Source organism: Sturnus vulgaris, chromosome Z (assembly GCF_052056855.1).
Source record: "Sturnus vulgaris isolate bStuVul1 chromosome Z, bStuVul1.hap1, whole genome shotgun sequence".
Taxonomy (NCBI): domain Eukaryota; kingdom Metazoa; phylum Chordata; class Aves; order Passeriformes; family Sturnidae; genus Sturnus; species Sturnus vulgaris.
In genome coordinates this window covers 71,651,862-71,663,296 of record NC_142283.1, presented here as the reverse complement: position 1 = coordinate 71,663,296, position 11,435 = coordinate 71,651,862, and positions in this window count along the sequence as shown.

The following is an 11,435-nucleotide window of genomic DNA, read 5'->3' as shown; positions in this document are numbered from 1 at the left end:
CAGACCAGGTGCAGACAGCTCCAGCTGGGGCATGCTGTACTAGGCCACTTGGAGACAGATTTTTATTTTTTTGGGGTTTTGTTTAGCTTGTCCCTAATGAAGTTTGTTTATTTGGGCACAGATACCTGCCTTTTCAGGCAGAGCAATAAAAGGGATCTCTGAGATCATTCGTAGGGCCATGCCTGTTTAGAACTTACTTGTCATACACAGGAGATAATGTAACAGCATAGAAAAATATAGCTGAAAAAAAATTCTCATCTGACCTGATGACTTATATAACAAACCAGAACATTTGTCTGTATAAAGGGTAAGTTTTTCACATATCTAAGGATTTTTTATGAATATCACTGCATGTATCCTCAAAGGAGCTTTTTACAGTACTGTATCATTCATAGCAGGAGTCAAATTTCTTGTCCAGTTTGGCAATTATTTGAGAAAATAAGATATTTAAACTTTCATCTGCAATTCTTGAAGGGATAAGGACTTGGAAAATTATTTTTTATTGCCTTCTATTTGCAGTAGGATTGGAAACAACATTAAGACCAGGATTCATCCTATATAGCCACAAGATTCTGGGGGAATGGTCTTTGCATGATGAATGAAGGAAAAGGAGTTTAGGCCGAGTCTTTCACTGAGGCTCTTCCATGCAGGGAGTCTGAATCACTCCTAATCTAAAAGGGATGGAATTGGTCCTTTAGTGTGATTTGTGTGTTCATGAAAGCAGCTATCCTGGGTCAGACCAAGGTCTCCTCCAGCTCAGTATCCTGTCTCCAGCAGTGGCTGTGATAAACAGTGAGAAGCAAGGCCAGGAAAAGCAAATGGGATGCTTCCCTGAAGCATCCTCCCAGCCTCTGCCTTCAGCTTGGGAATTTCTTCAGCTGCTTGGGTTTTCTGTGTATTTAGTAACCCTCAATTAATTTCTCTTCTAAGTACTAGCCTGATCCCCCCTCAAGCTGAACTGTATTTCACAATTGTCACAGCATCTGCTGGTGGGGACACCAAGTGCTGCCTCCATATGTGTGTTTCAAACCCTACTGGCAGGAGATTCTCGGAGGTCTTTAATGACCCAAAGAGATGTTTGTGAACACAGTCGGTACCTCTCAGTTCCTTCCATCCTAGGAGGAAGCTGGGAAGGTGTCAAGTCACACATGGTGCCCAGGCCCTGTGCACAGCCAGGGCCTCTGGGGTTTGTGCTGCACAGGCTCCTGGCCAGCACTCCCTTGATGCAAATGGGCACTTTCCCAGGGCACTGAGAAAACAGTCAAGGAAGAGCAGTGGGAATCCTGGCTGAGGTCTCCTCTGCTTTGCCCATCAGCTCCAGTCAAGCACAGACCATTGGTGCCATTCTGAGCTGTGTTGTGGAAATGCCAGTGTCCAGCCTTGCACCTTGCTCATGTCACCAAAAAACACTGATTTGTCTTCATAGCTTGGCCTCTGCTCTACTTCATCACTGTGGACCTGTCTGACAGTCATAAAGTTGTAGAATGGTTTGGGTTGGAAGGGGACCTTAAAGATCTTGTTCCAACCCCCCTGCCATGGGCAGGGACACCTTGCACTAGACCAGGTTGCTACAAATCCCGTGCAGTCTGTCCTTGAGCACTTCCAGGGATGGGGCATCCACAGCTTCTCTGGGCAACCTGTGCCACTGTCTTACTACCCTCAGAGTAAAGAGATTCTCCCAAAGTTCTGATCTAAGCCTAGTCTATTTCAGTTTAAAGCCATTCCACCTTGTCTTATCACTACATGCCTTAGTGAGAAGGCTGTGGCTGACCCTATCTGAGCATTCCTGCACTTGAGGAACGGGGTTTTGGTGTCACCTCCCTCACGGCCTTGCTGTCACCCTCGGCTCTGGCTTGCTGTGCCCTGCAGAGCATCCAGCTCCTGCTATTTCCTGACGTGCCTTGTGGTCTCCCCAGCGCATTACCAAGTTGTCATGCCATTCTGGACTGACAAACAAATCTAGGTATATTACAGCAGTGTCCTCCCTGCTCCTCCCCAGCTCTATGGCAGATACAACACATCAGTGACTGGCCAAGCTGGCAGTGTCAGTGCTCGGCCAGACTCTTTCCTTCATCCACTGCCTCCTTTGTGTGAATGGCACAGCCTGACTCATACCACTTGGCTGTGAACAAGCCTAATCACTTCTAGGCACAAAATAAGGAAGTTTTAAAAGGCATATACACTTTCAGTTTCAGCATGTCAGAGACATAAAGAGAATGATAAGTTTGAAGACATGTGAGAAATGCCAGAGAATTAGGGATCTGTTAATGTTTACAGTGACATTGTTACATTATTTTATTAGTTCTCACTTGTGGAAATTGGGGGCATGAAAAAGTGATGATCTTATGGTCTGCACTGAAATATAAATATGCAAAGCAATCAGTTTTTCAAAAATGTATTTTGAAATGGTGTTGGAAACTGTATTTTCTTACAGTTCTGATGGATTGGTAAGCATCTGAGTTTCTGGAGTTATTTTACAGTTATTGTATTAAGAGAAACATGCTTTTTTATCTTATTGCAAGTTTTTGCCTGAAGTGTAATGAAGGGATGAGATTTATTTGCTAGTTTGAGTTTCTCTGTCCTGCTCACTCTCCTTACTCCCTGTTACAAATCCTCAGGCTAGGCAGAAGGGAAAAAATGTCATTTGTTAAACAAAGCAGACAATGTCTTTCTTTGTCGGCTTCGAACATTCCTTCAGGGGTGTGAAATCCGTATTAACAATCAGCTAAAATGTCCCAGTTAAACATTACCACAAGAGCTGTGAGGTTTGTGTACTATCTAAGGACACTAAAAATGCCATTTCTTGAAAATTAATCTGGATCGTTCAACTGGTCAAGGTTGTTGCCAAGGTTTTCTGTTAAGAAGCAGAAATATGAACCATACTGTTGCAGGAGAGGAGGACAAAGGACAGACACCCGGCAGTGAGGGTGACACAGATCCAGTTCCCTTGCCCTCTGCATTTTTCTGATTTTTTTTTTTCTGGTATTTTTTTTTTTATTCCATTATAGTTCGGAATAAGGAGAAACACAGTTTGTTTAAGGAGAAATTTCCTTATGAGCTGCCCCACAATAGTTCTCCTGTGCCCTCTAAACGCCACTTACTGCTGGGGTGGTGCCTTGTGCAGTCTCAGGTCACAGATGGGCTTTGTGTTTTGCTGAAAGACATTCTCAGGGACTGATGGAGAGGGAGACACTGAAAAATGCCTTCTTATAAAGAGCTGTCTTTTGAGTGGTCTTTTCTTGCCTTTTCCCTGCCTAGACTGCATTGGAGGGAGGCAGTTCTTTGCATGTTAAGGGCATGACTGCAAGATAGACACAAGTTTCAAAGGACTAATGTCTCACCTTTCAGAAGGGAAAGAATGCAGATCTTTGCCGTGCTCAGCCATATCTGACCCCAGGCTCTGTTGTGGTCAGCAAGTATTTGCTGAGTGGTGACACCACCATGGTCAGGGAATGTTGTACCTCTCCAGCAGCCTGGGCCATACCAGGGTGTGACAGAAGAAAGGAATTTGAGTAAACGCTCACTTTCCACATACATGATTTCCTAACACATAAGCCATAAGCCAGCTTCAAAGATACTACTTCAGCTTCAAGCATCAGGAACTAACTAGGCCACTTAAACCCAAGAAGAGCCTCTCTGCTGCTGCATATTTGCTGCAAATTTCTAATACCAGAAAGTCTTTTAGGCATGATTTAGTTTGATCTGTTTAGAATTCTCTTTGTTAATCACTGTTTTGAGTACGTGTTCCTAAGTTAGAGGATATTTTTAAAGAAAATTTTGATTTGCGTTTCCAGGAACACAGTATCCACCTAACAAATACAGTGATTTGGTAAATAGCTTTACTTATTTTTAAATCTTTATTTCGATTTCCAGTTAGGTAATTTAATACCTATTTTCAGTAAGTTGAAATAGGTCAATATGATACTATTGTTCTATATTTATATATCTACACAACAACAATACTTATATTCATTGTTTATAAATCCAACAAGTCAGTCTCATTGATCTCAGATTTGCACTGGGAGAAATGATTGGTCTATTGGCTAAAGGGAGCTTCCCTTTTTGTTTTAAGTAGTTTCTTGTCAGAAGAGTTTATATATGGATAGAAATACAGATATTTGCATAAATATATCTCTAGCTAGCTCTAGAAAGGAAGACTTATTGATGTTGGTGTAAAATTAAATCCATGGCAACTTGTTCACCTTAAATCACCAGGCCAAACACCATCCCCTCCAAAATGCTTTCCCAAGGGCTTGGTTTTGTGCTATCTTTGGGTTTCAGCAGGAAGCCAGGCTGTACAAATTAAATCACTGGAAGAGGCATTGCAGATCACCTACAGTACTCTACAGTTATTCTCTACTGCTCCCATTTCAGTGACCAGTGAACTCATTCTCTCATCTGTTTGCAGCTGCGAGACTTCCCCTCTCTAATTCTTTAACCTCTCAAAGTTCTGACATTGAGCAAGTTTTTTAAAATAAAAAGCTGTAGTTCAGAGCAGGATATTAAAGTGGCTTTTACACATTTATTCTGTGGGATCTGTGACTGCTTCTTGTCATCACGGCAGGGCTGCAGCTTCTCTTGCTGAGCTGTGTGGACGCAGTCCAGGCATGGCCAGATCTCTCTGTTCTCTGAGATGGTCACAGCACTGTGTTTTAGTCTTTGAAGTTGGCTTTGGCTTTCCTTGGAGTGTGAAAAAGCTTTAACACTGCTGCTACTGCCTCCCAGGAGAGGCACATCCACCCATGTTTCTCTCAGCTGGCGTTGCAGGAGAAAAGCAGCCCCATTCTGGTCACCTTTGTTACCCCCTGGCGCAGAGAGGGGAATGGGACAATCTGTGTACAAAGCGGACAATTAGGGCCTGACAGTCTTCTGGGCATTAAAGGAACAACTCAAACATCAAAGTAAACTACTCGCCAGAAGAGAAACAAATAATAAAAGCAAACTGAAAACAGAAATGCAGACCAGGTGTGAGCAGCCACTGCAGATTTCCTGGCCCTATCCAGTGGGTCACAGCAAGGCTGAGCTCCACCACACTTGGCATCTACATTTCATGTGTTTGCAGCCACCAGAATGTCTGCATTGCTTCCTACAGGCAACTACAAGAAAACGGACTATTCTGGGGAATAGTAATAGTTCTGTAAGAACTGCAAGTACCCTTTTGTGTTGTTGAAACATTTCCCAGGAGCCTGGGTGATGTGTGCCAGGTGCAGGTGTAATGGGTGCTGTGATATAGGTGTGCTGTGGGTGCTGCTGTGCCTCCCCTCCAGCAGAACCATGCTAGCCATGTCTCCCAGCACAAATTCACCTGGGCTTTGCTGGGAGGTGGCATTTCAGTTTTTTGGTCCAGATAAACCCAGCTCAGCTGTGGACACTGCAGAAAAAAAACAAACCAAAACCAAAAACAAAACCAAACCACCCTGAAGAGCACAAATGCTAAAGATCTGACATTTGTTCTCAAAGAGCAGAGAGATCATCAGCACCACAGCAAAACCTCTTCAGATATCCAGCTGCCCATCCTCGGCCTCCAAACCAAAGGGTTGCCTTTGAAACCTGGGATGCAGGACTGGAATGAGGATCAGGAATACCAGTGCTTTCATCTCATTTTTGATGGAGGAGCTTTGAGCTGATGTGGAAGTCATTTGATCTGCCTGACCTTTAAGAGAATTAATTGCTGGCTTAGAATTTAAAGTTAATAATTTGTTTCTAGAGAAGGTGCTCCAGCAACAAGGCAATGTTGGAGCAAGGGGAGGGCTGGGTTTGAAATGGGAAACACATCTGCCAAGAGTGGAGTTATTTTGGATGCCTTTGGAGAAGAGCAAACCGGATTAAGGAAGGCAAAACAAAAGGAGTCATTCTCCTCCACTCTCAATTCATTTCTACAAGCCAATTCACTTTGAATTTTTTAGGATCTGGAAACATTACGGTCCACTTTGAATCAAAATAAATGATTCTGGTTTCCAAGCTGATCTCACGGTATTTTCTGTTAGCAGAGGAAATTCTGACAATCTTGTAAGACGTCCTGTTCTCATAAAATGCCCAGCCCAATTTTGTAAATTCAGGAGGTTTTGGCTAGGCCAGATAAACTTTGGAGAAGCATTTGAATATTCACTCAAGCTGAACCCACACTCCAGACAGTGGTGTGAATAGTTTCCTGCATTTCTGAGCTTCTGATGCTTTGAAAAAATTTTACTGATTCTAGAAGCATGAGGGCAGTGAGAAAAAAAACCCAAACGAACCTGTTGCCCCTCTACAGTTAGTATATTGGATAAAGTGAAGCAAGTTTTGTTACCCAAAGACTGAAGGATGGGATAAATTCAGCACGGTAAATGTCCTCTCCCCAGTGGCGTGCAAATAAGTGACTGTGAAAGCCTCCCAGGTTTGGGAAATAATTGTTATAGAGGCTGCTTTGGTGGTGATGCTTTAAGGTAAAATTACCTAATAATTACTGCCACTACTGCATATACAAGACATATCTCCCGCAAGGAAAAACGTATCCCATGCACTTCCCATCACAGCAGCAAGGAGCTGAGAGTATTATTGCTGCATGGGGAGCTGCTGGAGGCAGCAGGGCTTGATGGAGGTCACTCCCCCAGACAGGAGTTTTATGTCCTGTCCTTGAGTAGGACACACAAACCTCCCTGCAGTCATGCAATGAGGAAGTCCCCTTCACATGACTTCAACAACAGCTAAAGTCCAGGCTTCCCCTTTATTGTTATAAAATCAATCCTTTAGTACCAAACATTTACTGTGCTTTCAGCACTTTAATGTTGACAAGTTCTTGCCATTAGCCCAGTCTCCACAAGTCTGGGTCATGTGCTTGTCCTTAGGATCCCCAGTCACTGTTTTAGGAAATAGAGTGGGTGTCTGTGGCAGAGCTGTAAGCATTCGTTGAATGTAGTACAAAGAACTTCAAGCAAACGAGGGCTGTAATACTTCCTTTTGTCAACACAAACATGTCAATGCATCAGAAGTTTTTTCAAGAATTGTTAGTTGGAGTTTTCAAAGTTTTTTTAGGAGTCTGGATATTTTCTAGTAGAAATGAAAACTCCTATGTAGTGAATTTAGATCTAATGATATGATGTAGATGTGCATCTTTCATGTGTACCTTTCTAAGTATACTTGAAAAAAAATTAGGAGAAAATACAATATAGAGGAGAGTTTCCCAGGATCACTTCCTCTTCTGAAATAATAATCTCTTTCCTTCAGTCCAAATCAGCCTTCCAGAAGATATGATCCAGTCTTGCCTGTCTTTCTGGACAACTTGTGCCACAGATTTTTCATCTCTGAATAACCCCTCCCAACACCAGATCCCACCTTGCATTGCTGTCTATGCTTGTTGTTGCTCCACATTTTGAGGCAGTCAGTACCTGTGGACAATGGCAGCACTGACAACAAAATTAGACAGTAAAGGAAAGGCAACATTACAAGCATATCACACGACTTTGATATCTCAATAGCAAACAGCTAAGGAAACACTGGAATTAAAGTTAACTGTGGAATTTTAACTCTGTCCTCTGCTGTAAAACACCTTCTCATTATGTCTTGCTATTCATTCTTTTCCCTAGTTACTGATTTCTAATGTACTTTTCTTCCCATGATATTCTGCCTTTATAGTCTCAGAATAAGATTAATAATAATCTCTTTATAAGCTTTAAGAAATTATTCACTTCTATAGCATCATTCAAATGTGAAGGAAATTAGTCCCTTTTCACTCACTAAGTGTGAAGATTAATGGAAAGAGCACATACTAATTTTGGTGTCTGGGCTGAGGCTGCACATTTCACATATTAGATGTGGCAGGCAAAAATTCTGACTCCAAGCTCTGCGGTTTGTTCCAGGGAACCAAGGTCCCAGGTGAGAAAAGACTTGTCTGGGCTCCTCCTTTCCCCTCTGGCTTCATTTCCCCCATTCTCCACAGCTACCACATCCTTCTGCCTCCTGCCACTGTCCTGCCTTGCACCTCACACTCCTGGTCACATCCATGGGCCATCCCCAGCCTTGTCCTTCTGCTTGTCTTGTTGGGAGGATTCCTGAGTTTTCCCTCCCCATCACCACCCACACACTGGCTCTTGTCCTTCCTTTCTGCATTTGAATCCAGGAATTTTTCTCCTCCACGTTGTCTCACCCCAATGAACATCACCAAAAGTGTAAGAGACAGACTCCTGGCTCTCCTCCTTCAGGTGCTTGGCCTTGCCATGGCCTGGGAAAGTCTGCAGCTGAAACTGCAAGGGAAGTCCTACTTGAACTGTGGTTGGAGCCTGCTCGGGGAGGATGAAAACTTCAGGAGTTCAATTGCTAAAATGAAAGGAATCTCATAGTTATCCCCTGAGCATGTCCAAATTCAGCTTCCTAAAGGCATATAACATAGCCAGATTTGGGCAGGTTTTCAGGAGGGCCAAGGGGATATCTCCAATGAAAGGAAATCCTCTCCAAGGAAGAGAGATGCCAGGGCTTTTCAAAGGAAAGGTCACAATTGCTTTTTAACTTGGACAAAACATCGAATTTTTCCTTACCCTCATTATTGGAAACGGCTAAGTTTGTGGACATTTTCCAAAAACTTCAGCCTGAGGCAGATACCTGGCATGGAAAATTTCATTCCAAATGGTTATAGTTTGGCAACGTTGTAAGTGCTTGAAAATACGCTCTTACAGTCCAAAGGATCAAGCTTTCATTGTAGTGTGAAAGTCTGAGCCACTGGCCCTACCTGCAGTCACAGCCCAACATTTTGCCTCATCACCTGGACTGCAAACAGAGCAGGGATGCACATGGGGGGTGGCTTTCCATTCTGTCCAGAAGGAAATTGCTGGGATTGATACTGAAGAAACAGTTTAAGATGAAGATTGGTAATACACAGGAATTTCTAGCATAGAAGAGCTTCAGACAGCATGGTTACAGACCCCCTTTCTGAGTTCTGCAAGTCTGCAGGACTTGTCTACATTCATTCATACGCTTCACATAAATGAGGTTTTCAGTTTTCTGACAACTGTGTCAGCAACAGTTAATCCACAGAGTCCTGGTTTCCAGCTCGCTCGACTTGGCCTGTCCTTAACTCAGCCATCCATTTCCTTCTTTTCTCACACCACCTCCACCACTTCTGCCTTGTCGTGCTCTGGAGTAATGAATGCACAGATACAGACAACACCCAAGCAAAATTAGAGCAGGTGGCTGCTGATGTTGCATAGCATGGGATTTTTCAGGGAGAAGCCATCAGCCCTTTCCCAATGGATCCTTTCCTGAGAGTCAAGCACAGTCCTTGGCTTTTTGGCTGCATTTCTCACACCGTGGCAAGTGCATGGGCCATATTCTGCAGGCACAGGCCAGTTCCTGGAATAGGCAGAGGAGTAATGAGTGGCTAATGAGAACCAGCTGAGCTACAGGTATTTCACATCTGCCCTATATGACAGTATCTTCCCCAATGGCCAAATGACTGGCAGCTCAGAGTACCTCAGGACAAATGAGCCATGGCAGCATCCTCTGATGCTGCTGTGAGACCTGAGATCAATTTATGTCAGGTTTTTCACCATGTAGGTGCACTGTCATCCCTGGGCTGTGCTGCTCTGGCTCCCCTTGGAAAGATGTGAGCCCAGCATGGGGATGTTGTGGCGGGGCACACTGCTGTGTACCACCAGCTCTGTTTGCACAGGTGTTGGATGGCTTCAGAGCCTGGACCAACTGATGATAGGAGTGTTCAGGAAGTCTTCTGTGGCTCACAGGGTCTGCTGGGAGGTGAACACTTCCACAATGAAATCCTCGTTAGAACTGCTGACACTTTCTTGAGTCCTCATCTGCATAAAAAGGTTTTCTTATTACCAAGGTTATTTCACATATGTTTTGGTTTTGGTTTTGGTTGTTATTTTTTTCTGAATGGTGGTAGAGAAATATAAAAATCTGAATTGATAATATCTTCTTTGTTGTCAGCTTACTGGGACATCAGAGAGGGTCTGATTATAGTTTGCAGGTGGAGGAGAGGGGGGAATATTTCTAGCACTTGTAGAAAGAGGCTTAAAGGCAATCATAGCATCATCTGACTAAAATCAGAACTGATTGAAATCAGAAGAAAGGCGAGAAGCAGGATGAATAAAACATGAAAGGGATGAAAGTGCAGTAAAACACAACTTGTGCAGAAACACCGGCCTTTTATCTTATGCCAAGAGTGAAAGCAAAGGTGTTTTCCGGGGAAAGGGTACTAGCCAGGCGCTGTTTTGGGAAGGCTGGAGCAGGTTAGAGGGATCGGGAGCATCCCTGGCAGTAGAGGGCACCGCCGGCTGCGGAATGGGAGCTGCTGCTGGGAATGCTGCAGCAGACTGGAAAACCAACCAGGCAAATTTTGCTCAGAAGGTTCATCAAGAATAAAAATCCCGACGACCTGGTGATAGCTGAGAGCTCACCAACAGGTCTGTGTTTCCAGGCTTAGCTGAGTAATTTATCTCAGTGCTCTCTGAACCACATACGTTTTTCTGGAAGAGTTAAAATGTTTAAAAAGAGACAGCAACATTGTGAAAAATGTTTCGGTTTTACTTTTCTTTCCCCTGTGCTGCTGTATATAAAGCCAAACATTTGTTTTTGTCAGTTGGCCTGGAGGAGGTTCAGCGTTGCTACATCAGCAGAGTAACAGCACCAGGTGACCCTTCTGGCCATTAAATTCCTGCCTTGGCCCACTGAGGTGAGTACAGTCACAGTCCTCAGAACTGTGTGCAGTTTGTTGCTGGTGAACATTTTAATGCTGCTTTCCATCCAGGCACCCTTTTAATCCCTGTGAGCTACAGACCTGGGAGCTGGGAGCTTTCCCAGGTCATGTCCTGACCCTGTCTGTGACATGACAGTTTATCGAACTACCTCCATAAGAGTAAATTCTGCTAGAATGAGATGAAAAGAGAGGACTTCTGTTGCATGTTGCATTCCCAATAATCAGAAAAGCACAGTTTGCTGTGCTTTTATATTCCCTACAAATCTCTTCAGCAATTTCTTCTGGTTTCCCCCTGGTTCTCACTCATCCCCTGCATGCATTTTTGGCAGTGAGCTAAGGAGGATGTTATCAGAGCAGTGGTCCCATCCTTGTCTTCACCCATCCCCTGACTTGTCCCAGGGTGCTGTGTGTGTCAGGGAGGCTCTGTGGGATGTTGGTCAGGTCAGTAAGGTTTACTGGTGCCCTCAGGGCCTTGACAGCAGCTTTAAAGTGTCAGCTGCTGCCTACACATCTTAGCAGCAGCAAAATATCCGCATGGACAAATGGGAGCAAAAACCCCACAAAAAACCAAACCCCCTAAAGCTCCCCAAACAAACCATAAACCATCAAACCAACCCATAAACCCCAAAATCAGCTTTGCTTTTGGGACTTGCTCTGTTCAATTCTGACTTGACAAATTCCAGCCACAGCACGAGTTGCAGAGCCAACTGATGTGTCAGCCACCCTTGACTTTAGAGAAAGGGGCAAA